This window comes from Eurosta solidaginis, chromosome 5 (genome assembly GCF_040869045.1).
Source record: "Eurosta solidaginis isolate ZX-2024a chromosome 5, ASM4086904v1, whole genome shotgun sequence".
NCBI classification, from domain to species: Eukaryota; Metazoa; Arthropoda; class Insecta; order Diptera; family Tephritidae; genus Eurosta; species Eurosta solidaginis.
The window spans coordinates 138,948,555-138,975,923 of NC_090323.1; positions in this window are offsets into that span (position 1 = coordinate 138,948,555).

The window sequence follows — 27,369 nt, forward strand, 5'->3', positions numbered from 1 at the left end:
TATTTTCTATATTTATTACGCTTCCTAGACTGAGAGATATGCCCCAAAATGTAAACAAAATTCTAAATAAAAAGATGATAAAAAATATTTAAAGACTACTTTTATATAAATGGACCAAAAAATTTAAGGCAATTTTTCTTTTAATATAGACATAGTCTTCTTGAATTTTGAATAAAAACAATAGCTCTTGTACAAGAATTTTGAGATTTAAAACTATATAGGTGGCGGCCACCGTAGTGTGATGGTAGCGTGCTCCGCCTACCACATCGTATGCCCTGGGTTCACACCCCTGGCAAAGCAACATCAAAATTTTAGAAATAAGGTTTTTCAATTAGAAGAAAATTATTCTAAGCGGGGTCGCCTCTCGGCAGTGTTTGGCAAGCGCTCCGAGTATATTTCTGCCATGAAAAGCTCTCAGTGAAAACTCATCTGCCTTGCAGATGCAGTTCTGAGTCGGCATAAAACATGTAGGTCCCGTCCGGCCAATTTGTAGGGAAAATCAAGAGGAGCACGACGCAAATTGTATGAGAAGCTCGGCCTTAGATCTCTTCGGAGGTTATCGCGCCTTACATTTTTATACTCAGTTGAGCAGAGCTCACAGAGTATATTAACTTTGATTGGATAACGGTTGGTTGTACAGGTATAAAGGAATCGAGATAGATATAGACTTCCATATGTCGAAATCATCAGTATCGAAAAAAAATTTGATTAAGCCATGTCCGTCCGTCCGTCCGTCCGTCCGTCCGTCTGTCCGTTAACACGATAACTTGAGTAAATTTCGAGATATCTTGACGAAATTCGGCATGTAGATTTCCGGGCGCTCATCTCAGATCGCTATTTAAAATGAACGATATCGGACTATAACCACGCCCACTTTTTCGATATCGAAAATTTCGAAAAATCGAAAAATTGCGATATGTCATTACCAAAGAGGGATAAAGCGATGAAACTTGGTAGGTGCGTTGAACTTATGACGCAGAAGAGAAAATAAGTAAAATTTTGGACAATGGGCGTGGCGCCGCCCACTTTTAAAAGAAGGTAATTTAGAAGTTTTGCAAGCTGTAATTTGGCAGTCGTTGAAGATATCATGATGAACTTTGGCAGGGACATTACTCCTATCACTATGTGTATGCCTAACAAAAATTAGCAAAATCGGAGAAAGACCACGCCCACTTTTAAAAAAAAATTTTTTTTAAAGTGAAATTTTTACAAAAAATTTAATATATTTACAGTATATAAGTAAATTATGTCAACATTCAACTCCAGTAATGATATGGTGCAACAAAATACAAAAATAAAAGAAAATTTCAAAATGGGCGTGGCTCCGCCCTTTTCATTTGATTTGTCTAGAATACATTTAATGCCATAAGTCGAACAAAAATTAACCAATCCTTGTGAAATTTGGTAGCGGCTTAGACTCTAGGACGATAACTGTTTTCTGTGAATAAGGGCGAAATCGGTTGAAGCCACGCCCAGTTTTTATACACAGTCGACCGTCTGTCCTTTCGCTCGGCCATTCTCACGATAACTTGAGCAAAAATCGATATATCTCTACTAAACTCAGTTCACATAATTATCTGAACTCACTTTCTATTGGCATAAAAAATGGCCGAAATCTGCTATGACCACGCCCACTTTTCGATATCGAAAATTACGAAAAATGGAAAAAGTGCCATAGTTCTATACCAAATACGAAAAAAGGGTTGAAACATGGTAATTGGATTGGTTTATTGACGCAAAATATAACTTTAGAAAAAAACTTTGTAAATTGGGTGTGACACCTACCATATTAAGTAGAAGAAAATGAAAAAGTTCAGCAGGGCGAAATCAAAAGCCCTTGGAATCATGGCAGGAATACTGTTCGTGGTATTGCATATATAAATAAATTAGCGGTACCCGACAGATGATGTTCTGGGTCACCCTGGTCCACATTTTGGTCGATATATCGAAAACGCCTTCACATATACAACTACCACCACTCCCTTTTAAAATTCTTATTAATACCTTTAATTTGACACCCATATTGTACAAACACATTATAGAGCCACCTCTGGTCCACCTTTATGGCGATATATCGAAAAGGCGTCCACCTATAGAACTAAGGCCCACTCCCTTTTAAAATACTCATTATCCCCTTTCGTTTGATACCCATAATGTACAAACACATTCTAGAGTCAACCCTGGTCCACCTTTATAACGATATCCCGAAAAGGCGTCCACCTATAGAATTAAGGCCCACTCCCTTTTAAAATACTCGTTAACACCTTTCATTTGATACCCATATTGTAAAAAAATTCTAAAGTCACCCCTGGTCCACCTTTATGGCGATATCTCGAAAAGGCGTCCACCTATAGAACTAAGGCCCACTCCCTTTTAAAATACTCATTAACACCTTTCATTTGATACCCATATCGTACAATCAAAGTCTAGAGTCATCCCTGGTCCACCTTTATGGCGATATCTCGAAAAGGCGTCCACCCATAGAACTAAGGCCCACCCACTTTTAAAATACTCATTAACACCTTTCATTTGATACCCATATCGTACAAATTAATTCTAGAGTCACCCCTGGTCCACCTTTAGGGCGATATCTCGAAAAGGCGTCCACCTATAGAACTAAGGTCCACTCCCTTTTAAAATACTCATTAACATCTTTCGTTTGATACCCATATTGTACAAACGCATTCTAGAGTCATCCCTGGTCCACCTTTATGGCGATATCTCGAAAAGGAGTCCACCCATAGAACTAAGGCGCACCCAATTTTAAAATACTCATTAACACCTTCCATTTGATACCCATATCGTACAAATTAATTCTAGAGTAACGCCTGGTCCACCTTTATGGCAATATCTCGAAAAGGCGTCCACCCATAGAACTAAGGCCCACTCCCTTTTAAAATACTCATTAACACCTTTTATTTGGTACCCATATCGTACAAACTATTTCTAGAGTCACCCCTGGTCCGCCTTTATAACGATATCCCGAAAAGGCGTTCACCTATAGAATTAAGGCCCACTCCCTTTTAAAATACTCATTAACACCTTTCATTTGATACCCATATCGTACAAACAAATTCTAGAGTCACCCCTGGTCCCCCTTTATGGCAATATCTCGAAAAGGTGTCAACCCATAGAACTAAGGCCCACTGCCTTTTAAAACACTCATTAACACCTTTCGTTTGATACCCTTATTGTACAAACGCATGGTTCACCTTTATAACGATATCCCGAAAATGCATCCACCTATAGAACTAAGGCCCACTCCCTTTTAAAATACTTATTAACACCTTTCATTTGATACCCATATCGTACAAACTAATTCTAGAGTCACCCCTGGTCCGCCTTTATAACGATATCCCGAAAAGGCGTTCACCTATAGAACTAAGGCCCACTCCCTTTTAAAATACTCATTAACACCTTTCATTTGATACCCATATCGTACAAATTAATTCTAGAGTAACGCCTGGTACACCTTTATGGCAATATCTCGAAAAGGCGTCCACCCATAGAACTAAGGCCCACTCCCTTTTAAAATACTCATTAACACCTTTTATTTGGTACCCATATCGTACAAACTAATTCTAGAGTCACCCCTGGTCCGCCTTTATAACGATATCCCGAAAAGGCGTCCACCTATAGAACTAAGCCCCACTCCCTTTTAAAATACTCATTAACACCTTTCATTTGATACCCATATCGTACAAACAAATTCTAGAATCAGCCCTGGTCCATCTTTATGGCGATATCTCGAAAAGGTGTCCACCTATAAAACTATGGCCCACTCCCTCTTAAAATACTCTTTAATACCTTTCATTTTATACGCATGTCATACAAACACATTCCAGGGTTTCCCTCCGTTCATTTTCCTACATGGTTATTTTCCCTTATTTTGTCTCCATAGCTCTCAACTGAGTATGTAATGTTCGGTTACACCCGAACTTTGCCTTCCTTACTTGTTTTATATAAAGGTAGCCCTTAACATTATTTTATCATCTTTTTATTTTCAATTTTTAGTGCTGTCTACAAAAAGGCAATTGCAACTTTGATTAGTAATTTAAGTAATTCCTAAGTGAAAATTCCAGGGATGCACCTTAACGTTAAGCTAATAGTTTATCAAAAAATTTCCACCGTTTCCGTTGAAACACTTCGAAATATTATCGATAAAGAAATTATCAAGATAAATTGTATCTCGTTTTTAACCGAAACGAAAAGCTTTCGTTAACGTTAAAAACGTTAACAAAAATGTGATTCTTTATGTTTGAATTGTGCTGGCAATGCTATAACCATGGTGAATCCGTAAGGTGGTAATAGCGAGCGGACATACACACAAACTCCATGTAATTTGTTTGTGTAATTCGTTGGTGGTAATGTCAAAAATACTCTGAGAAATGTTCGTACTGCCAAAATTCATGAGAAAAGTTGAAATCAGCTTGGCTAATGCTTTCACCTTTAATGACTCCGCCATCAATCAGCTTTGCCAGCATAGTTTGAAATTAATAATCAACATAAACGATTTGATTTCGTTTTGATATGGCAGAAACAAAATCATTTCGTTAATTTGACGTTCTTAACGTTAATAAACGAAACGAAATGACTTTGTTTCGTTTATTAACGTTAATTATCGTAACGAAATGATATCGGTTCGTTGGTTAAGCATGCCTGAAAAGTTCTTGTATTTATTTATTTGTTTAAAAATAGCAAGATTTAAGAGAATTAGTGGAATTTTCGCTGACAACACTGGCGAAAACAACAGGATTCCACCTCGCATCATAACAAGAGAATACCACCTCGTTTGTCAGCTACTTAATTTGCACAGCTGAAAATCGTGGTGAAATTCTCATACGCCTGAAAGTCTAAGAAAATCCTGGTGAACGTTGTTACGCTTGTTAGATAAGTTGAGCTTATGACGCAGAATAGAAAATTAGTAAAATTTTGGACAATAGGCGTGGCACCGCCCACTTTTAAAAGAACGTAATTTAAAAGTTTTCCACGCTGTAATTTGGCAGTCGTTGAAGACATCATGTTGAAATTTGGCAGGAACGTTACTCATATTACTATATGTACGTTTAATAAAAATTAGCAAAATCGGAGAAGGACCACGCCCACTTTTAAAAAAAAATTTTGTAAAGTAAAATTTTAACAAAAAATGTAATATCTGTACAATATATAAGTAAATTATGTCAACATTCAACTCCAGTAATGATATGGTGCAACAAAATACAAAAATAAAAGAAAATTTCAAAATGGGCGTGGCTCCGCCCTTTTTCATTTAATTTGTCTAGGATACTTTTAACGCCATAAGTCGAACAAAAATTAACCAATCCTTTTGAAATTTGGTAGAAGCATAGATTTTATGACCTTAACTGTTTTCTGTCAAAATGGGCGAAATCGGTTGATGCCACGCCCAGTTTTCATACACAGTCGTCCGTCTGTCCTTCCGCATGGCCGTTAACACGATAACTTGAGCAAAAATCGACATATCTTTAATGAACTTAGTTCACGTACTTACTTGAACTCACTTTATCTTGGTGTGAAAAATGAACGAAATCCGACTATGACCACGCCCACTTTTTCGATATCGAAAATTAGGAAAAATGAAAAAAATGCCATAATTCTATACCAAATACGAAAAAAGGGATGAAACATGGTAAGCTAATTGAATTGGTTTATTGACGCGAAATATAACTTTAGAAAAAACGTAATAAAATGGTTGTGACACCTACCATATTAAGTAGAAGAAAATGAAAAATTTCTGCAGGGCGAAATAAAAAACCTTTAAAATCTTGGCAGGTATTACATTTATAAATAAATTAGCGGTATCCAACAGATGATGTTCTGGGTCACCCTGGTCCACATTTTGGTAGATATCTGGAAAACGCCTTCACATATAAAACTACCACCACTCCCTTTTAAAACTCTCATTAATACCTTTAATTTGATACCCATATCGTACAAACAAATTCTAGAGTCAACCCTGATCCACCTTTATGTCTATATCCCTAAATGGCGTCCACCTATAGAACTATGGCCCACTCCCTCATAAAATACTCTTTAATGCCTTTCGTTTGATACACATATCATACAAACACATTCCAGGGTTTCCCTCCGTTCATTTTCCTACATGGTTATTTTCCCTTATGTTGTCACCATAGCTCTTAACTGAGTATGTAATGTTCGGTTACACCCGAACTTAACCTTCCTTACTTGTTTTCACTTGCATTGTACTCTCTCCCAGATCTGAACTATGTTCTAAGTATCAAGTGTCAAAAATTCGTATGGAAATGAGGGGACTTAAGGGTATAAAGGTAATAATAAAAATACAGGTAAAAGAGAATCTTTATCACTTACTTACTTAATAGGCTCCTAAACGTTTAAGCAAATATGGCCGTCCAACAAGTAGCGCTAATAACTTCTTCGTTGTGTTAACTGGTGCCAGTTGGTAACACCAAGGAAATTTAAATCGTGTTCCATTTTCTATTTTTCCAGCGGAGCGGGGACCGCTCTCTTCCTCTGATTCCATAAGCGGGTTCCGATAGGAATGCCCTTTTGGCCGGAGCATTATTTTCCATTCGCATAAAATAACCTACGCAGCGTAGCCGCTTATTTTACTTTGCTAGACTATGTTGATGTCGGCATAAAGCTCGTACATCTCATCATTAAATATTCTTCGGTACACGCCATCGCTAGGGGCCCTTAAATCTTTCGAAGAAATTTTCTCTCGAGCACTGCCAGAGCCACTTAATCTGATGTTGTCATGCCCCGTGCTTCTTCATCATATAGCAGCACGGGTGCGATAAATGTCTGGCAGAGCATGTTTTTAGTTTGCCGAGAGAGGAGTTTACTTTTCAATTTCCTACTCACTCCAAATAAGCATTTATTGGCAACAGTTATTCTTCGCTGGGTTTCAAGACTAACGTTGTTGTTTATGTTTATTCTGGTTCCCAAACAATCCAAGCCCTGTAAAATCCTCAACTATGAAAAGGGCAATCTGAGGTGCTGATATTTTGACTAGTTCCTATACTCTTAACATAAATTGGCTCCACATTACTTCGCATTTGCAAATATAATATGTAAAAGACCACTGCCTTGAGTGGTAATGTGATGAACTTTAACCTGTTTTAATTGAGCGATGATGGAGGAGACAGCCAAGAATACGACACTTTGTTCTGAATCACTCATATATAATAAGACGCAGAGCTAGAAGTGAAAGAAAGAAACGATATTCGTGTTTTGAATTTGGTGGTCCTTTTTTCTGTTTTTTTTTTGGTGATTACTATCCACTGTGTACCATATGCATTCGCAGATTTATAAAATACGTGAGGCTGCAACTTTATTTGTTGTATTTCGGTCATTTATTTTTACTCTTTATTGCAGCTTCAGTGCGCACAAACAATCTACGTACCAGAGCTGGAGGAACAACAAAATGATAAAATACCGACTAGACAGGAAAAAGAGGCAGGTGAAATGTACAAAGTTTAGGCGGGGTGAGTTTATATTTCTACTGGTAATAAAACCAGAGTGCTTTCAAAACACTGTATATATGTACATGTGCGTATGCCTAGTAATTGTAGCCTACAAGCTCATAGCCATACGAAATTATCGTTTCTGGTTTTCTTCTTATTCATTCAGATGAATTAAAACAAAAATTATGACAGCTAAATGTGGCACATTTGCGCTATGACGGCATAATTAACGCCTTATCTGCGACAGTATAACGCTCAGTAATGTGCGATCCAAAGAGCCTTTGAGGTAAACTGCCACAAATACCGCGACTGTAGCATTCATGAAAAGCTTCTGTCTGCTGCTACCTCGTCCTTTTCGCACGTGCACTCAGCTTCTGGGGAAAGGTGTTATCTCTGGGGGTTTAGGTTTATGACGCGTCCTGGCACCGATTTGCATCTGACGTTGCATAGTCCCACTTTTCCTCCTTCCATAGCGGCTCTAATGAATTAACTCGCGCAAAAATGACGGTTGCCATGGATGATGTTCACTATAAAGTTTGGCACGAATTCTGTATGAACGACATCAATGAATACATAAACTCTGACTTTTCAAAAAGATAAGCACCGATTGCTGTGCTGAGATTTGTCTTTGTAATTGTGAAACAAAAGCGCTTCAAATTTAATATTTATTTTTTCTCTTATTATTGCTATAAATTAGAAAAGTATTTAAATCAGTATTATTGAAATCTTAACAATTCCGCTTTAAAATTTTTGCGCCTCTAATTTCTTTACAATAAGGCAACTCTCTCGCACGTAAATGCCTCGTAATCATAAAATTCCCGTAAAAATGTTCTCTATAATTTTTCTAATGATTTATTAGTTAATATAAACCTTAAATAAATGAAAAATACTAGCAACTATGACCATCGACTAATCCCTCCACATGAGATTGTAAAGTTTTCACGACTTACAAGATTTATGAGGCATTTGCCAGTTTTCGTTAGTTGCTCTCATGATTTTCCTGGAACCAACTGCCAGGTTTGGCGAGAAATGCTATCAAAGCGGAAACTTTGGCGTGTGACACAGCGGTTGGACTCGAGTCGTATGATGATCGCTTTGGTTAATCCTGGAATAAAGCCAAAAAAAAATCAACTGACTTCGAGCTACCTAACTGTTGCACTTTGTTTGACTAGGCCTTAATCTACAACAAAACGGCATCATTATTATTATTATTTTTTTTTAAGTTGGGTACAAAAACAGGTTAACATTGCATTAAATCAGACCTGCTAAATTTGAATTAGCATTAGTACTCAATTATTTAGATGCTTATTTTAAGGGCCAATTATTATTTCAAAGGTATTGCTGTAGCAAATCCCATTGAAATTGCCAATTGCTTCAATGAGTTCTTTACAACTGTCATTGAAACTCTCACGAATGTACAATATACTGATGAAGCTCAATTTAGGATTTCTACGCCTTTTACCCTAGAAGAATGTGATGCACTAGAAGTTGAATTAGCTATTAAGAACCTGAATTTGAAATCCGCTAACGGACCAGATGGCATCTCTGCGCGCATTCTGTATAAATATAAAGATTTCCTAAGTCAGCCGTTATGTTATTTCATCAACAAATTTTTCCAAAATGGTGAATATCCCAATGAACTCAAAATAGGTGCAGTTGTGCCAATACACAAAGCTGGAAGCAAAGAATTATGTGTAAACTACAGACCCATTACAAAGCTAAGCGTTATCGACAAAATATTTGAAAGTATAATACTAAATAGACTTAAATACTTTCTAAATGCGAATCAAATAATAGATAAATACCAGTTTGGGTTCGTGGAAAACTCAAGCACTTTGTCAGCATGCATTTCGTGTACATAATTCATATACAAAAACTTGGATAGAAAAAAATGTGTACACTATTGGCGATAGATCTATCTAAAGCATTCGATTCTGTAAATTTGAACATAATGATTAGAAAACTAGCGGAACTAGGCATAGGTGGAGAAGGGATGAAACTCTTTAAAAGTTTTTTAACAGATAGGGAACATTATGTTCAGATAAACAGCCACAAAAGTACGCATAGAAAGGTAACAACAGGAGTTCCACAAGGTTCGAAATTAGCAGCAACTTTATTCATTATACATATATATAAAATAACGTACTTAAACTCAACCTAAAGGGGACGCCGCAGTTTTATGCAGATGATGGAAACTTTATATATGCAGAAGACACTTTCGAAAATTTAATAAATAGCATTACACATGACTTGGAAGAAATCAGGAATTGGTTTGAAAAAAATCTGCTAAAAATTAACCTTTCGAAGACGAGCTTTATAATCTTTAAGAATTTTAGACCGCTTCCAGACGTGAATGAGTTATCTGGGATCATGTATAATAATGTGAAAATTAGTAAAGTGGAAAAGCTTAAATATTTAGGGATATGGTTTGACTCCAGCTTAATCCCATTTAATTTCGCGCTTTATATAAATAGGAACATTATTCATCGGAAACAATTATGGCTGCTATATAATGCTTACTTCCCGTCGCACATCAACTACTTAAAGTCCGTGAACACTAAGCGGCGCGGCACGTACCGACAAAATATTCTTTGCATGTATTCTTATGGAACCATGCACACCTAGCGACAGTCGGACCACACGACACGACCAAGTTGGCCAATTAGGCAAAAATGCCGCGAATATTTTGTGGAATGTGTCGGTACGTGTCGCGTCGCTTAGTGTGCACGGACTTTTAAACACCATTTGGAGCCGATGCGCAGATTATAAAATGAACGAAATTCAGCGGCTGCAAAACAAAATAATAAAAATATACTTTCACTGCCCATTACTACGCATACAGCAAGTCTGTATGAAAATAGAATAGATATCAAAAAAATAAGTACACTACCAACACTTTTGGGAGTGTTTAAAATTAAAAACCACTTAATAAAAAATAATGTCTTACTCAATATAATAGACAATGCATCATACAATCTTCGAAATATAACAAACTATTACAACTACGTTTTCCAGAACAGGGAAGAGTGCAAATTCTATACGCAACTATGGCGTAAAATTATATAATAAACTACCAGCAAATGTCAGAACGTGCCGTAGTATAGATACCTTTAAAAAATACGTAATAATGATGTTACTTCAAAACTATGATTTTAACGTTATTTAAATACATAAACATGGCCAGCAGGAAATTATCTGGCAAGTACTATACATGGATTTATTCCTTTCTTTTTAATATTTTCTTTTTGAAATACATCTTTTTAATTCGAATGTTTTATAAACATATAGTTTATTATTATTATTATTATTATTATTATTATTATTACTATTATTATTAATGTTAATATTTTATGATATATACATAATAACTAATTCATTTAATATATACCTCATTAGCTTTTTTTTGTCTTTTTCTTCTATTGTTAATTATATAAACATGCTAATGACTCAATTGTAAAAAGTAATTACAAATTGATTACCATTAGAGAAAAAAAATCATGATTTTTTCTGATTATTGAAAATATCAAAAATATAATTTTTTGATTACTTTTGAGTATATTAGCTTTGATTGGATAACGCTTGGTTGTACAGGTATAAAGGAATCGAGATAGATATAGACTTCCATACATCAAAATCATCAGGATCGAAAAAAATTTGATTGAGCCATATCCGTCCGTACGTCCGTACGTTAACACGATAACTTTAGTAAATTTTGAGGTATCTTGATGAAATTTGGTATGTAGGTTCCTGAGCACTCATCTCAGATCGCTATTTAAAATGAACGATATCGGACTATAAGTGCGATAATTGATTACCAAAGACGGATAAAGCGATGAAAGTTGGTAGGTGGGTTGACCTTATGACGCAGAATAGAAAACTAGTAAAATTATGGACAATGGGCGTTGCAGCGCCCACTTTTAAAAGAAGGTAATTTAAAAGTTTTCCAAGCTGTAAATTGGCAGTCATTGGAGATAGCAAGATGAAATTTGGCAGAAACGTTGCTCCTATTACTGTATGTGTGCTCAATAAAAATTAGCGAAATCGGATGACGAACACGTCCCCCTTAAAAAAAAATTTTTTTTAAGTCAAATGTTAAAAAAAAATGTTATATCTTTACAGTATATAAGTAAATTATGTCAACATTCAACCCCAGTAATGATATGGTGCAACAAAAGACAAAAATAAAAGAAAATTTCAAAATGGGCGTGGCTCCGCCCTTTTTCATTTAATTTGTCTAGAATACTTTTAATGCCATAAGTCGAAAAAAATTTACCAATCCTTGTGAAATGTGGTAGGGTCATAGATTCTATGACGATAACTGTTTTCTGTGAAAATGGGCGAAATCGGTTGAAGCCACGCCCAGTTTTTATACACAGTCGTCAGTCTATCCTTCCGCATGGCCCTTAACACGATAACTTGAGCAAAAATCGACATATCTTTCTGAACTTAGTTCACGTACTTATCTGAACTCACTTTATCTTGGTATAAAAAATGAACGAAATCCAACTATGACCACGCCCACTTTTTCGATATCGAAAATTACGAAAAATGAAAAAAATGCCACAATTCTATACCAACTACTAAATAAGGGATGAAACATGGTAATTGGATTGGTTTATTGACGCGAAATATAAATTTAGAAAAAACTTTGTAAAATGGTTGTGACACCTACCATATTAAGTAGAAGAAAATTAAAAAGTTCTGCAGGGCGAAGTCAAAAGCCCTTGGAATCATGGCAGGTATTACATATATAAATAAATTAGCGGTATCCAACAGATGATGTTCTGGGTCACCCTGGTCCACATTTTGGTCGATATCTGGAAAACGCCTTCACATATACAACTACCACAACTCCCTTTTAAAACTCTCATTAATACCTTGAATTTATTTATTTATTTATTTATTTAAGCCAATCAGCATACAAATCTTATAGGCTATTTAGACATATATATATATATATATATTAAACAATAATTCTAACACTTCAAATACTTTATTTATAAAGAGTTGTTAAAGAACTTAAAAAGCGATCTTTCGAACCTGAAAAATCTACCTTGATAAATCTAGCAATTCTGTTGAACTCAATTAAAGCTCTATTAATTGGAGCATTTTTCACATAAAAAGCTTTAGAAATACCAACATGGAAGAACTCCGAGCTACGCAGAGCTCTAGCTGGAATGTTTATTAGAATCCTTTCAAGGAGCACGGGACAATCAACAACACCCCGAAACAAATCAAAACTGAATGACAGCGACAAAATTGTTCTCCTGCTCTGCATTGATTTTAAACTAATCAATAAGCATCGCGCTTCATAAGTCGGAATAGGCTCCGAGAAACGTAAGTTGCGTAATGCAAATTTTAAAAATACCTTTTGGATGCGTTCAATTCTTACAATGTGGCAACTGTAGTATGGCGACCAAATGAAGCAGGCATACTCAAGCTTGGAACGCACAAATGCCGAAAATAACTGCTTAAGTGTATTTGATACCAATATCGTACAAACACATTCTAGAGTCACCCCTGGTCCACCTTTATGGCGATATCTCGAAAAGGCGTCCACCTATAGAACTAAGCCCCACGCCCTTTTAAAATACTCATTAACACCTTTCATTTGATACCCATATCGTACAAACATATTCTAGATTCACCCCTGGTCCACCTTTATGGCGATATCTCGAAAAAGCGACCAACTATAGAACGAAGACCCACTCCCTTTTAAAAATACTCATTAACACCTTTCATTTGATACCCATATCGTACAAACAAAGTCTAAGTTGCGATACCTCGAAAAGGCGTCCACCTATAGAACTAAGGCCCACTCCCTTTTAAAAGACTCATTAACACCTTTCTTTTGATACCCATATTGTACAAACGCATTCTAGAGTCACCCCTGGTCCACCTTTATGGCGATATCTCGAAAAGGCGACCACCTATATATCTACCACCACTCCCTTTTAAAACCCTCATTAATACCTTTAATTTTATACCCATATCAAACAAACAAATTCTTGGGTCACCCCTGGTCCACCTTTATGGCGATATCTCGAAACGACGTCCACCTATGGAACTAAGTGTTACTCCTTTTTAAAATACTCATTAAAACCTTTCATTTCATACCCATATCGTACAAACATATTCTAGAGTCAACCCTGATCCACCTTTATGGCGATATCCCTAAATGGCGCCCACCTATATAACTATGGCCCACTCCCTCATAAAATACTCTTTAGTGCCTTTCATTTGATAGATATGTCATACAAACACATTCCAGGGTTTCCCTCGGTTCATTTTCCTACATGGTTATTTTCCCTTATGTTGTCACCATAGCTCTCAACTGAGTATGTAATGTTCGGTTACACCCGAACTTAACCTTCTTTACTTGTTTTCTTTTTTATTCTTTTTTTCCGCTTTGTTGAAAGAAAAATGCTCGTTTGTTGTGCTTATCTTGGCCTATAGATACTTGCAACGTGCATATACATATGTAATAATATTGCTATGTCTAACTATCATAGTTATATAGATAAATTGAGGAAGATATGACAAAACTGCTCTTTTCTGAAAAATCGGTTGTATGGGGGATATTATGCTATAGTGGTCCCATCCGGCCGGCTCCGACAAATATCTAATCGGACACCTAAATATACCCGCTCATCAAATTTTATCAGGATATTTAAAATTGAGGGACTAGTTTGCATACAAATAGACATACGGACAGACGAACATGGCTAATTCAACTTAGCTCTTCATCCTGATCATTTCGGTACGCTTATTAGTGGCTCTATTTTCCTTTAAGGACTTAGAATTTGGAGATTCGTGACGGAGTTAATATACCATTTCATTTTCATGAAAGGTATACAAATTTGTATTACAATTCGTTAGAAGTTACGTAAACGTTGCTTGCTTTTGTTGTGTCAAATAAAGGTATTTTATATGAAATACTAAAATCGTGTTATTTGCTAGGCTTTAAATTTTTTGTAATTAATGCAAAGCTACCAGAAAGAAATCGAATACATAAAATCTTTAAAGCTTTGGCTATGCAAAAGGATAACCGTCCTTGATATATAATTTACTATTTATTTATAGTTTATGCTTTGCTTTATATCTGGTTCCGCGCTGAAGAATCTCTGCTTTGATTTCCACAAAAAATGGCAATTTACTTGATTACGGGAATCAGTTAGATCAAAACGTAACCCTTTATTCACAAGCACTATTCTCCTATATACTTCTTCGAAGTTATGTCCAATGCTTTACAATGTTGTAGGATTTTGAGCGAAACCATTCTGTGATTCGCAGATTTTAATATGCCGCTTTGCTGGATATAAAAGCAGGATTAAGAATCAATACTTACGTCAAAACGGGCCGGGTAATGGTTCAGAAAATGCATCATAAAAGTTTAAGGCTGTCCATCACAGTTTTTGGGCGGCAACTTACTATTTAAGAATAGCCTGGAGACCAGAAAAGGACGCATACCTGCCAAATCCTACTAAAAAACAAGTAAGGAAGGCTAAGTTCGGGTGTAACCGAACACTTCATACTCAGCTGAGAGCTTTGGAGACAAAAAAGGGAAAATCACCATGTAGGAAAATGAACCTAGGGTAACCCTGGAATGTGTTCGTATGGCATGGGTATCAAATGGAAGGCATTAAAGAGTATTTTAAAAGGGAGTGGGCCATAGTTCTATAGGTGGACACCATTTTGGGATATCGTCATAAAGGTGGACCAGGGCTAACTCTAGCGCGTGTGTGTACTGTAACGAATTTACTGCAATTCCTCTTATTTGCAACCTTCTACTAACGTTCGAATCACTAAACTGTTGAATAAATAACTCCACAATTCAATAATGCAAAATGGCCTTTATTAAAGTACTTCACAATAACACTCATACTTCGCAACTGGTAGCTTGCTTAACTGACTTTCGTGCCTTAACTGTTGCTGCTTTTATACTGTTTGGTTTCCTCGTTGCCTTATTTCTAGGCACTTCTATTTCTAGAATTTACTAGTTAGTTACAAGCTATAAAATTACCAGCTATAAAATTACCAGCTATAACTAAGTTTATAGCTTCACATACGCGTGTATATGTGGGTGATACTTGCACAAATAATTGCCTACTTTTGGGAGTATCTCAGATATATGCATGTGTTTGTGCGTTGCTCTCCGCTGTTTGTATGGACATATGTATAGACATAATGATTGACTTTTTGATGTGCATACAAGTCACTGACTAGTATTGGCTTAGAGATGATAGTATCCCTTAGCGTTGCTAATATTCGTCACAGTACCATATGGATATCAAATGAAAGGTGGTAATGAGTATTTTAAAAAGGAGTGATCCTTAGTTCCATAGGTGGACGCCTGTTTGAGATATCGCCATAAAGGTGGACCAGGGAAGGCTCTGGAGTTCGGTTGTACGATATGGGTATCAAATGAAAGGTGTTAATGAGTATTTTAAAAGGGAGTGGGCCGTGGTTCTATAGGTGGACACCATTTCGGGATATCGCCATAAAGGTGGACCAGGTGTAACTCTAGCATGTGTTTGTACGATATGGGTATCAAATGAAAGGTGTTAATGAGTATTTTGAAAGGGAGTGGGCCTTAGTTCTATAGGTGGACGCATTTTCGAGATATCGCCATAAAGCCGGACCAGGGGTGACTCTAGAATGTGTTTGTACGATATGGGTAACAATTGAAAGGTGCTAATGAGTATTTTAAAAGGAAGTGGGCCTTAGTTCTATAGGTGGACGCCTTTTCGAGAAATCGCCATAAAGGTGGACCAGGAGTGACTCTAGAATGCGTTTGTACTATATGGGTATCTAATTAAAGGTATTAATGAGGGTCTTAAAAGGGAGTCCCCCTTAGGTTTATATTTGAAGGCGTTTTCGAGATATCGAACAAAATGTGAACCAGGGTGACCCAGAACATCACCTGTCGGGTACCGCTAATTTATTTATATCTGTAATACCACGAACAGTATTCCTACCAGAATTTCAAGGGATTTTGATTTCGCCCCGCAAAACTTTTTCATTTTCTTCTACTTAATATAGTAGGTGTTACATCCATTTTACAAAGTTCTTTCTAAAGTTATATTTTGTGTCAATAAACCAATCCAATTACCATGTTTCATCCCTTTTTTCATATTTGGTATAGAATTATGGAATTTTTTTCATTCTTCGTAATTTTCGGTGTCGGAAAAGTGGGCGTGGTCATAGTCGGATTTCGGCCATATTTTATACCAAGATAAAGTGACTTCAGATAAGTACGTGAACTAAGTTTAGTTAAGATATATCGTTTTTTGCGCAAGTTATCATGTTAACGGCCGAGCGGAAGGACAGACGCCCGGCTGTGTATAAAAACTGGGCGTGGCTTCAACCGCTTTCGCCCGTTTTCACAGAAAACAGTTATAGTCATAGAATCTATGACCCTACCAAATTTCACAAGGATTGGTAAATTTTTGGTCGACTTATAGCATTAAAAGTATTCTAGACAAATTAAATGAAAAAGGGCGGAGCCACGCCCATTTTGAAATTTTCTTTTATTTTTGTCTTTTGTTGCACCATATCATTACTGGGGTTGAATGTTGACATAATTTACTTATATACTGTAAAGATATAACATTTTTTTTTTAACATTTGACTTTAAAAAGTGGACGTGTTCGTCATCCGATTTTGCTAATTTTTATTGAGCACACATACAGTAATAGGAGCAACGTTTCTTCCAAATTTCATCATGCTATCTACAACGACTGCCAATTTACAGCTTGGAAAACTTTTAAATTACCTTCATTTAAAAGTGGGCGCTGCAACGCCCATTGTCCAAAAGTTTACTAGTTTTCTATTCTGCGTCATAATGTCAAACCACCTACCAACTTTCATCGCTTTATCCGTCTTTGGTAATCAATTATCGCACTTTTTCGGTTTTTCGAAATGTTCGATATCGAAAAAGTGGGCGTGGTTATAGTCCGATTTTAAATGGCGGTCTGAAATGAGTGCCCAGGAACCTAAATACCAAATTTCATCAAGATACCTCAAAATTTAGTCAAGTTACCGTATTAGCGGGCAGACGCACAGACGGACGAACGGACGGACATGGTACAATCAAATTTTTTTTCGATACTGATGACTTTGATATATGGAAGTCTATATCTATCTCGATTCCTTTATACCTGTAAAACCAACCGTTATCCAATCAAAGTTAATATACTCTGTGTGCAAAGCACGCTGAGTATAATAAGGGATTGATGGCCCACACACCTCTTAGAAGCTAGCCAAAAATGGTAAATCGAACATATATCGAGCAAAAATTACCTTGTCTACGTTTTAGCATAAAAAATGCATCTATCGGCTGCTGCGATTTTTTTAATTTTGATGACTTTGAAAGTGTCTGGATCTATTTCATGGAAAATCACTGTATGTTCATTAATACGACAACTTGTCCAAAAATTTTTAATGGATAATCACAACGCTTACTTTTCAGATATTGAAAATTTCGAAAAATAGAATGCAAATGATAAAATTTATAGAGTAATTCGTGAATTTTGTATGGGATTGCCGTTCAAAAAATTTTATAATGTGTTATTTAAACCATTACCCGGCCCTTTTTGACGTAAGTATTGAGTCTTAATCCTGCTTTTATATCCAGCAAAGCGGTATATTAAAATCTGCGAATCACATAATGGTTTCGCTAAAAATCCTACAATATTGTAAGGCATTGGGTATAACCTCGAATAGGAACATGTGAGAATAGTGTTTGTGAATAGGAGGTTACGTTTTGGATCTAACTGATTGACCAGTAATCAAGTGAATTGTCATTTTTTGGTGAGACGAAACCAAAGCAGATACTCTCCAGCGCGGAACCAGGTATGATTCGCACAAATTACGAAATTTGTACCGCCGCTATGAGGAATATTCTACAATACAGATTTTGCCAAGTCGTTTATATCAATGTTTCAGAAGGATAACGAACCCTAACCCATGAGCCACCGAAGATAACGAGCAAAGGACTATGTCTGGTAACTTCACGTAAAACGTTATGAGCTAACCGCCACAGTCGTCAGACCTTACTATGATAGAAAATGGCTGTATATTTATAAAATCACTCCCGCAGTTAGACATTTGAGCATTTAAAATGATCCTTGGGGGTCCAACTAAGTTCATATCGCTGCCAATCCCTGTGAGGGGATTATAGTATCAGTCCTAGCTCAGCAGTCAGCAATAATAATGGACACCTGATAAGGTAATGCATTCAAATCAAGTGCCTTATATCAATTTCCCGTCATAATTTGGTCAATTCGAAGCAGTCACATAACATAACACGGCCAAGGGTAAGCAGTTTCTCATGGCTATATTTTAGGTCACACTTATAGTAGGACACATCACCAAATTCTAAATTTTAAGAATATAGGTTAAGAATTAAAGGGCTGAATTGATATATCAATGTGAAGCCTTCATGCATATCTTTTCTGCCTTTATTTTTCTATCTATAGCATTAGATAGTGTGCGCCTCTGGATCATTACTGGATGTCCACAACTTTTCACATATACATCCAAGGTAAAGTTTTTTTTTGACTTTGTGCTTTGTGTTTTGGGTACTTTCCAACTGAAAATAAAAGAAGCAACTTTCACTACCAAGTCATTGGGCATCGAAGAGAGTTGCGAACATTGTCAGCCCACTAATCATTAATGTAGTGGGAGTGTGAAAATATTTCGCTACTTTTGGCATCCCCAACTATATTTGAAGGTTTGCAACATAATTATTAACTCCCTAAAAAAGTTATCAAAAATACATAGAAACATTACATTGTTATGAGAATCGACACGCTAATATCCGAGCGTGATAAATGATGTCCTACTCCTCTCTTGTAGCGTACATTTATCTTAGTATCGTTTTGATCATTCGTTGTTGCTACAACATTCAATTAATTTCCTATTGCGACACAAATATTCCACTTGTGGTTATTAAGGACTTAAAACGTAAAACTTTTTCCTATTTGAAAAATTCATGTAATCCTTTTTTACCACCTTTACGCTATCTTATGAAAAATGCATTTGAATACGTTCTTTTCGATTATCATTGGCCCATAATCATCTAAATTATATTGGGCAAGCCTTAAAAAATGTGTGTTTCCAAATTCAGCCAACATGTCGGATGCCAATTGATTGAGTTCAAACACGCATTGCTTACGGGCGATGACGATAATTTGTAGTAAAAGCCGTGCCTATAATGTGTAATACAATCAATGAACGATAATGCGTCAGTGACTAGCGAAAAACGAGGCGACTAATGAATATGAGGATTGCTTTTTGGCATTTTAAGGCTAAATCATTAAGTGTTGCATGCCTTTCTCTGTTTTTGGTTTTTCGATAGCATGTGAATTAGGGTGATCCTTATTCACCGAATATACGTTTTTTTCTAGTCTCATCCCTTTAAACGTTAATGCCAAAGTATAAAATATTACATTGCCTGCTTGAGGACGGTTATAGGGTGTCGCACAGATGTCAAAAATAAGTTGGGGACCCAAAATATTCAAATATAATTTTTTGTTTTGTGAATCGGCTGGTTGAACCTTATCAACGCGGCCTTAGACCTAATAAATATAAAATCAACCAGATTTCCACCATGCGCTAAGTCTTGGAAAGTTAGGTTAGGTTGAACTGGTCGGTCCATGAGGTCCTCACATACGTTGCACAGAGTATTTTACCGTCGCTCTATTACCATGCGCGTTATTACTTACGTGAGGATGTCCAAGTAACATTAAATAAACCGGATTTATATATATATAGAGATTATTATAATTAGAAAAGTAATATTGAAAATAAAGATTAAAGTTAGTACAGAGTATATTTGTAGAGTTCAAGAAATGTTCTCTCTCGCGACGCTCGTGTTCAACTATTGTCGTTGTTCGTATAACTTCGTTCAAATACCCACGCCAACAGGAACTGGAGGTGTTATAGATATATGGAAAACGCAGGGATGTAATTATTTGGCATGACAACTCGGCCTTTACTGACCTAAATCGCCTCGATGTCGTCGTCGGTTTCGAGATCAGGACTATTTCTGCACCATGGCTTCATTTTTTCGGAAGCATATACTGAACAAAATTTTTTACTAGTTATTTGAGCGCCTGGAATGTCTTCCAGTAAATAAAGATCGTTTCTCAGCACTTTGCGTGCGATATATGGCCCACGAAATTTAGGCTCAAGTTTACGTTATTCACCCGTAGAAACTGGTTCATTTTCAATAACTACGAGATCGTCTTCGGCGTATATTTTTGGTTTCTGACGATGTTGATCAAATTTTTGCTTCCACTTTTTGGGTTCATTAGAGATATTTACGATGGCTTGATTTCGTTTCTAAGCAGAAGTTAATAAGGAAGTTTCGCCCCCTATATCGTCATGAGCAGCAGCAATCAGTTGGTTAGTGACTACGTCACGCAGTTTAAAATCGAAAAAAAGTTCATTCGGACTAAAACCTGCCGTTGCGTTTCGACGGGAGTTGATCGACCACTGGAGATCTCTTAGTTTAAGATCCCAATCCTTTGGCTGTTCAGTAGAAGTTCGAAAATAATTTAGGATGCCTTGGTTTGCGCGCTCCACTTGGCCATTTGCTAGTGGAGTTCGGACTGCTGTTTTCGTATGACAAATATTGTTATTAATGCAAAATTCTTCGAATAATTTTGAGGTAAACGATGTTCCTCTATCAGTAACTATTTGAGAAGGTATACCAAAATACGTAGTTATTTCATTTATCGTTTTAATGAAGTGTATGGTTTTCGTGTCGCGAACTCCATTAACGATGAGGAATTTGCTAAAGGCGTCTGATATTGCTAATACATAACAATTTCCGCGTTTGCTGCGCACAAAGGGTCCCATGTAATCCAAATGGATACGATAGAACGGTAGTGGTTTAATAGATTCGATGTGAAGTTCACCTTCACTTTTCCCAGATCGTTGTTATTGATAACAGCATTGAATACAAGCTGCAATATACATAGCTCTTAACATATCTTCTCATTTGCGGAAACCAAAACCATTCTTTAATTCGGTCAAGAGTTTTTTCTAACGCAGTACGTCCTGATTGATCATGGCAGAATTGCACAATTCGCCAGTGAACACCTTTTGGTATAACAAATTTTAGACCATCGGGTTGTTTTTTGTATAAACGGTGGTTACGTGATTGGCATTCTGTTTTAATAGTATTTGCATCTGGTGATGTAATCGTACCTTTCAAAATATTTATGTATTGTCGCAATTTTTCGTCTTGCAGCTGCATTGTAAGCAGCCAATCGTCGATATTGGTCGTTACGTTGAAAACTGTACCAGCATGTTCAACCTCTCTCGCAGGTTGATCCGGCATCCGACTGGCTTGACGGTGTATGGTTGGAAAGTCGTATTCGAGCTTAAGCCACCAACGGGCAATTTTGTGCTATCGCAGAGCAATCTGTTACTAACCTGAATGATTTTTCCAGGATGTAAATACGGAAACGTTCTAAGGATTCTGCTACGGCGAGAACCTCAAGTTCGTAGCTGTGATATCGGCTTTCGGTATCAGTACAATGGCGACTGTAATAGCACACCGGATGCCATTCACTTCCACTTACTGATTGCAAAGGTACACCTGCCAAACCAACGCTACTTGCGTCGGTATGGACCTCATGTTGAGCGGTAAAATCATATAGAACTAGGACTGGTTCTTGCGTAAGGACGTTGACAAGAGTTTTAAAAGCGCTCTGTTGCCGTGGTCCCCATGTAAAACAGTCTTGATTCGCCTTTGTTAGTAAAACGGTTAAGGATTTCGAAATAATAGAGTAGTCACGTACAAATTTTCTAAAGAAGCCTGTGAGGCCTAAAAATGTTCTTACCTCAGATACCTTTTTGGGTGGTTCAAATTTTTTAATAGCCCTCATCTTATTCATTCCAGGTGTAATTCCATTTTTGGTTACTATATGCCCGAGATATTCGATTTTCGTTTCAAGAAACTTACACTTGTCCGCGCGAAGTGCAAGTCCTGCTTCTTTAAGAAGATTTAAGAAACGTTCTAACCGCAAAAGTCCTTCACATATAGTTTTGCTTGGAATTAAAATATCGTCCAAGTAGGTTAGCACTTCACCTGTATTCATTTTTGACGCGAGTTTATTCATAATACACTGAAAAGTTGCTGGTGCGTTAACGAGCCCGAAAGGCATACGATTAAATTCGAAATTTCCATCAGATGTAACGAACCCGGTATATTTCTTCGACGTTTCTTCGATTTCGATCTGATGATAACCCATACGGAGATCGAGCGTTGTGAAAAACCGATTTCCCGCGAGTTTGGAAAACTACTCTTCCATGTTCGGAATTGGAAAAGGTTGCTTTAATGTGATTTTATTTAGACAACGATAGTCAACACACAACCGATGTTCGTTGTTCTTTTTTTCGACTAGTACTACCGGCGTCGCGTATTGTGCTTCACTTGGTCGAATTATATTGTTCTCTAAAAGTTCCGTTATTATATGTGTTATGATCGGTCGTTTCGAAAAAGGCACGCGATACGGTTTCAGTTGAATTGGCTGATCACTATTTAATTGTATTTTCATTTTCGATAGCCCGCACTTCCCAAGATGTTAATGTTATTGGCAAAAAGTCCACGAAATTTACACATTAACGATTCGAATTGATTTCCTTGGTTTTCGGTTAAATCTTGTGGATCACTTATATTTCGAATTTGTTCGACACGGCAATCTACATTTTCTATTATAAATCGTTTGTTAGGACTACAAATAACATCCTTTCCAAGGAGTACGTTTTCGGATATTAGCTCGGCGTTAACAAAAACGATATTTGTTTCAAATTTTTCATTATCAATCACAAGTATTGCGTTAATTTTACGGGTCGAAACGTATTCCGCACCACCAAAACCTCTTAGCACTGTTATTTCTGGCTTATACGTTGCTATTTGTTCGCAAAATGTTTTGCGCACAAGAGTACGGGTACCACCCGGGTCAACGAACGCTTTTGTAGCATTTCCGTTTACATAGATTTTCTTAAAAATACCGTCATCGCGATTTGCGTAATTTTTAACCTCATTCAATTCGCGAATTTTATTAACACTCATTTTTTTTAGAGTAGGGCATTCGTCACTTTTATGTGTAGTACGCTGGCAATTCGTGCACCTCGACTTCTTCTGTGGCTCGGGACATTTAATAGCGAAATGCCCTAGATTACCACAGTTAAAACACTTTGAGTTACTAATTGTACGTGGTTGGTTGGACTTTGGAGGAGCTTGTGATGGCTTGACATTTGTTATTACCACCTTTGTCACGTTTGGTACGAATTTTGATTTTTGAGCACTATTGCTGATATCATTATATACGTTATAATTCATTATATCTCTTAACAATTCTTGGCAATTTTTGTATTCGTTTGAGATTTTCCGTTTAAGGTCATTATCATTTTTAATTTTAATTTAATTTAATTTATTTATTTAAAGTCGACGCAAACACAAAGCGGTCGACTAATTATTGTAATAGACAGATATATATGTAAAATGTAGAGCAATTGTTAAAATTAAAAAATTCAAAAAAGGTACATTGAAATTTGTATGTTATAAACATTTGACATCGCATTGTATAAGAAAAAATAAAATTAAAATATCAGGCTAAACATAAGAGTATAGCAGTATGTAAAGCAGCAAACGAACATTCAAAGCCAATGCAGTTATACAAATCATTGTACCCCGAGCCCCAATGACGCAGGGGACTGTTTCTAGCAAAATTTTGCCGGCATAGAGGTAAATGAAAAGGCACAAAATGTCTGGACGACCTAGCAGGAACCGCAAAATTTAGTTGACTGATTAGGTCAGGGGAGTCAATCACACCAATGATGAGCTTGTGAATGAACATAACGCCAATTAATACTCTACGATTCTCTAGAGATGGCAAATTAATTAGAAGAAGTCTATTCCTGTATGGTGGAAGATGAGTACTTGATTCCCAGTTGAGACCTCGTAATGCAAAAATTAAAAACCGTCTCTGGAACGACTCAATCCGATCAACATGGATTTGACAGATCGGAGACCAGACACATGAACAGTACTCGAGAATAGGACGTACCAGCGAGGTATAAAGGATCTTTGTGAAATAAGGGTCATCAAACTCTTTAGCCCAACGTTTGATAAAACCTAATACACCAGTTGCTTTGTTTATAGCGGTTGAAATATGTGTGGTAAAACTTAATTTCGGATCAAGAATAACTCCCAGATCAGTTACAATAGATATCCACTCCAAGGGGTGGCCGTTAAGTGTATAAGATGATAGGACCGGCTTCACACGGTGAAAAGTCATTTGCTTACATTTAGAGTAATTCAAAAAAAGTAAATTTGCAGTACACCAGCTTTGAAATGAGTCAAGATCGGCCTGAAGCTGATTAAAACAGAACAAGTTCGAAGGCAGATATGTGTAACAAAGTTTTACATCATCTGCATACATAAAAACTTTAGAATGTAATATAACCTTTGGTAAGTCGTTAATGAACAGGTTAAAGTAGTAATGGACCCAAATGGCTACCCTGGGGCACGCCAGAAGTTACATCAAACGACTTTGAAAGATTGTTGTTAAAGAAGACTGGCTGAGTCCTATTTTCAAGATAACTTGAAATACAACTTAATAAAGGCGCTGGAAAACCCAGAAGATCAAGTTTGGTAACTAAGAGCTCGTGATTAACAGAGTCAAATGCTTTACTAAAGTCGGTGTAAATTACATCTGTTTGTTTTCAATATAAAAAACCATTCATAACAAAAGACGTAAATTCAAGCAAGTTGGTAGAAGTTCATCTCCGATGAACAAAACCATGTTGACAAGGTGATATTAAAGAGCTACACAAGTATTGAAGCTGGTATGTAATTATCTGCTCAAAAGTTTTAGGGATAGCTGAGAGCTTAGCTATGCCTCTGTAGTTCTCAATATTAGACCTACTACCTTTTTTATGCAAAGGTATAATAAACGATTGTTTCCAAATAGATGGGAATGATGCGAATTCCAGAGACAGTTTAAATAATTTAAAGATAGGCTCTGATAAGCTGACAGTACAGTACTTAAGTACACAACTAGGAACACCATCTGGACCCGGTGAAGATATCGGTTTCAATGCAAGAAGATTATTAAGAACAGTATCTTTATCAATGGGTTTAAAATATTATTAGAACTTTCCAAGCAATATGGATAAAGATTAGACTGGACACATTGGGATGAATAGGTTGATTTAAAGAATTCAGCAAATAAATCTGCGATTTCGTTATCAGAATTTGCGTTTTTGCACCCATAAATAAAAGTAGATGGGAAACCAGAAGTTTTCCTTTTGGAATTAACAAATCTGTAGAAACGTTTCGGATTATTAGTAAATTGGAATTGCAACATTTATTCCGTTTATTATATGTATCGCGATACTGGTTTGCGTTACCGAGCGCCAGCATTTTATAAAAATATACGACCGGTGATTCATTTTGTTCGCGTTTCGAACGAGAGTTTAATATGAATATCCGCTTCATTAGTTAAACACGGAAAGTCATGCAAAAATTTGTTTACAAATTGTGCCAAATTAACGAAAGCACATTGTTGTGAATCGATCCACAATTTTGCTGATCCACGCATCTTTTGTTGAACTGCGAAAATTATTGCACTTTCATGCCATTCGTAGGCATTTTTCAACATTTCAACACGCTTTATAAATTGAACCGAATTTAATGACGTTTCGCTCGTTGGGTTATACTGCGGCAATAATTCTACTATTTCTTTAATATTATAATACGGCGAATTCGAAAAACCATTGCTTAATGGGAATGGTGCGCTTGTTTGATTTACAACATTTCTAATTGGAATTTGATGCAGTGGCGCAGTAGCGAACCGCTCTGCGCTCTGCCACTGTGGCATCAAATTCGCTCGTGTAGGCGATGTTGTTGCAAAATGTTGATCGTTCGAGGCAGACGTTGTTGTTGCAGCGAACTGTTGAAGGTTAGCAGCTGACGTATATATTGTTGGCATCGGCGACGACGATAACGTTGGTTGAAAATTGTGTGCACTCGTACTATATCTCGAATCACTATTTTGGTTTGGATTTGTTTGCGCACTTATTTACTGTTGTATGGTTTTTTCGAGGGCAGATAAACGTTGCACCATCGTAGTTTGCTCATCTCCCTCACTATCACTCGCGATATGGACATTATTTCGCAGCCGTTGAAGAAGTTGGATTTTCGTGCCAGACGTAGGCAACCCAGCTTTTTTTACTCTTTTAACGTGATATTCGTTTGCGACATTTTATTAGTTTTATTTTGATCGTTTTTCTTGTTCTAATTGGAACGCGCCGATACTTGGATATTAACGTGGGAAAGAGATGGATTTTGTGTTATAGTAGAATAGCGATTTCGTTCATTTTCGTTTTTTCTTTGATCATAAAATTTTTCGTGTTGGATCTACCGACAATTAAACGTGAGCACGAATATAAGTTTTTCACGAGAAAGAGATACATAAACATCTCTTCGATCGAGTTTGTACGGCAATGATTTGTTTCGTTTGTTGCAATTGAAATTCAATAACGTATACATTTATTGCGTGTCCATGTGACATCACAAATAAGATGTAAAAGTACAAAGCTGCAATTTCAAATTTCAGCCGTTTAGCCTAGTGACAAATCGTATGTCGCTGGAGCCCCAATTTTCACAGAAGTCTCACCGAATGTGAGGTTATATTGAATCTCAATCGTATTCGTAGAATATTAGATTTTTACATTTGATACAGCAACGTTTTTCTTTGCTGTTTTTCGTCAATGCACGCACTTTTTAATACACAACTTTCAGCTTTTAGCTTTTCCGATTTATTTCACCCAAAATTTATGTAGGCGTTTAATCACTCTCACTTCTGAACTGACGCAGGATGGC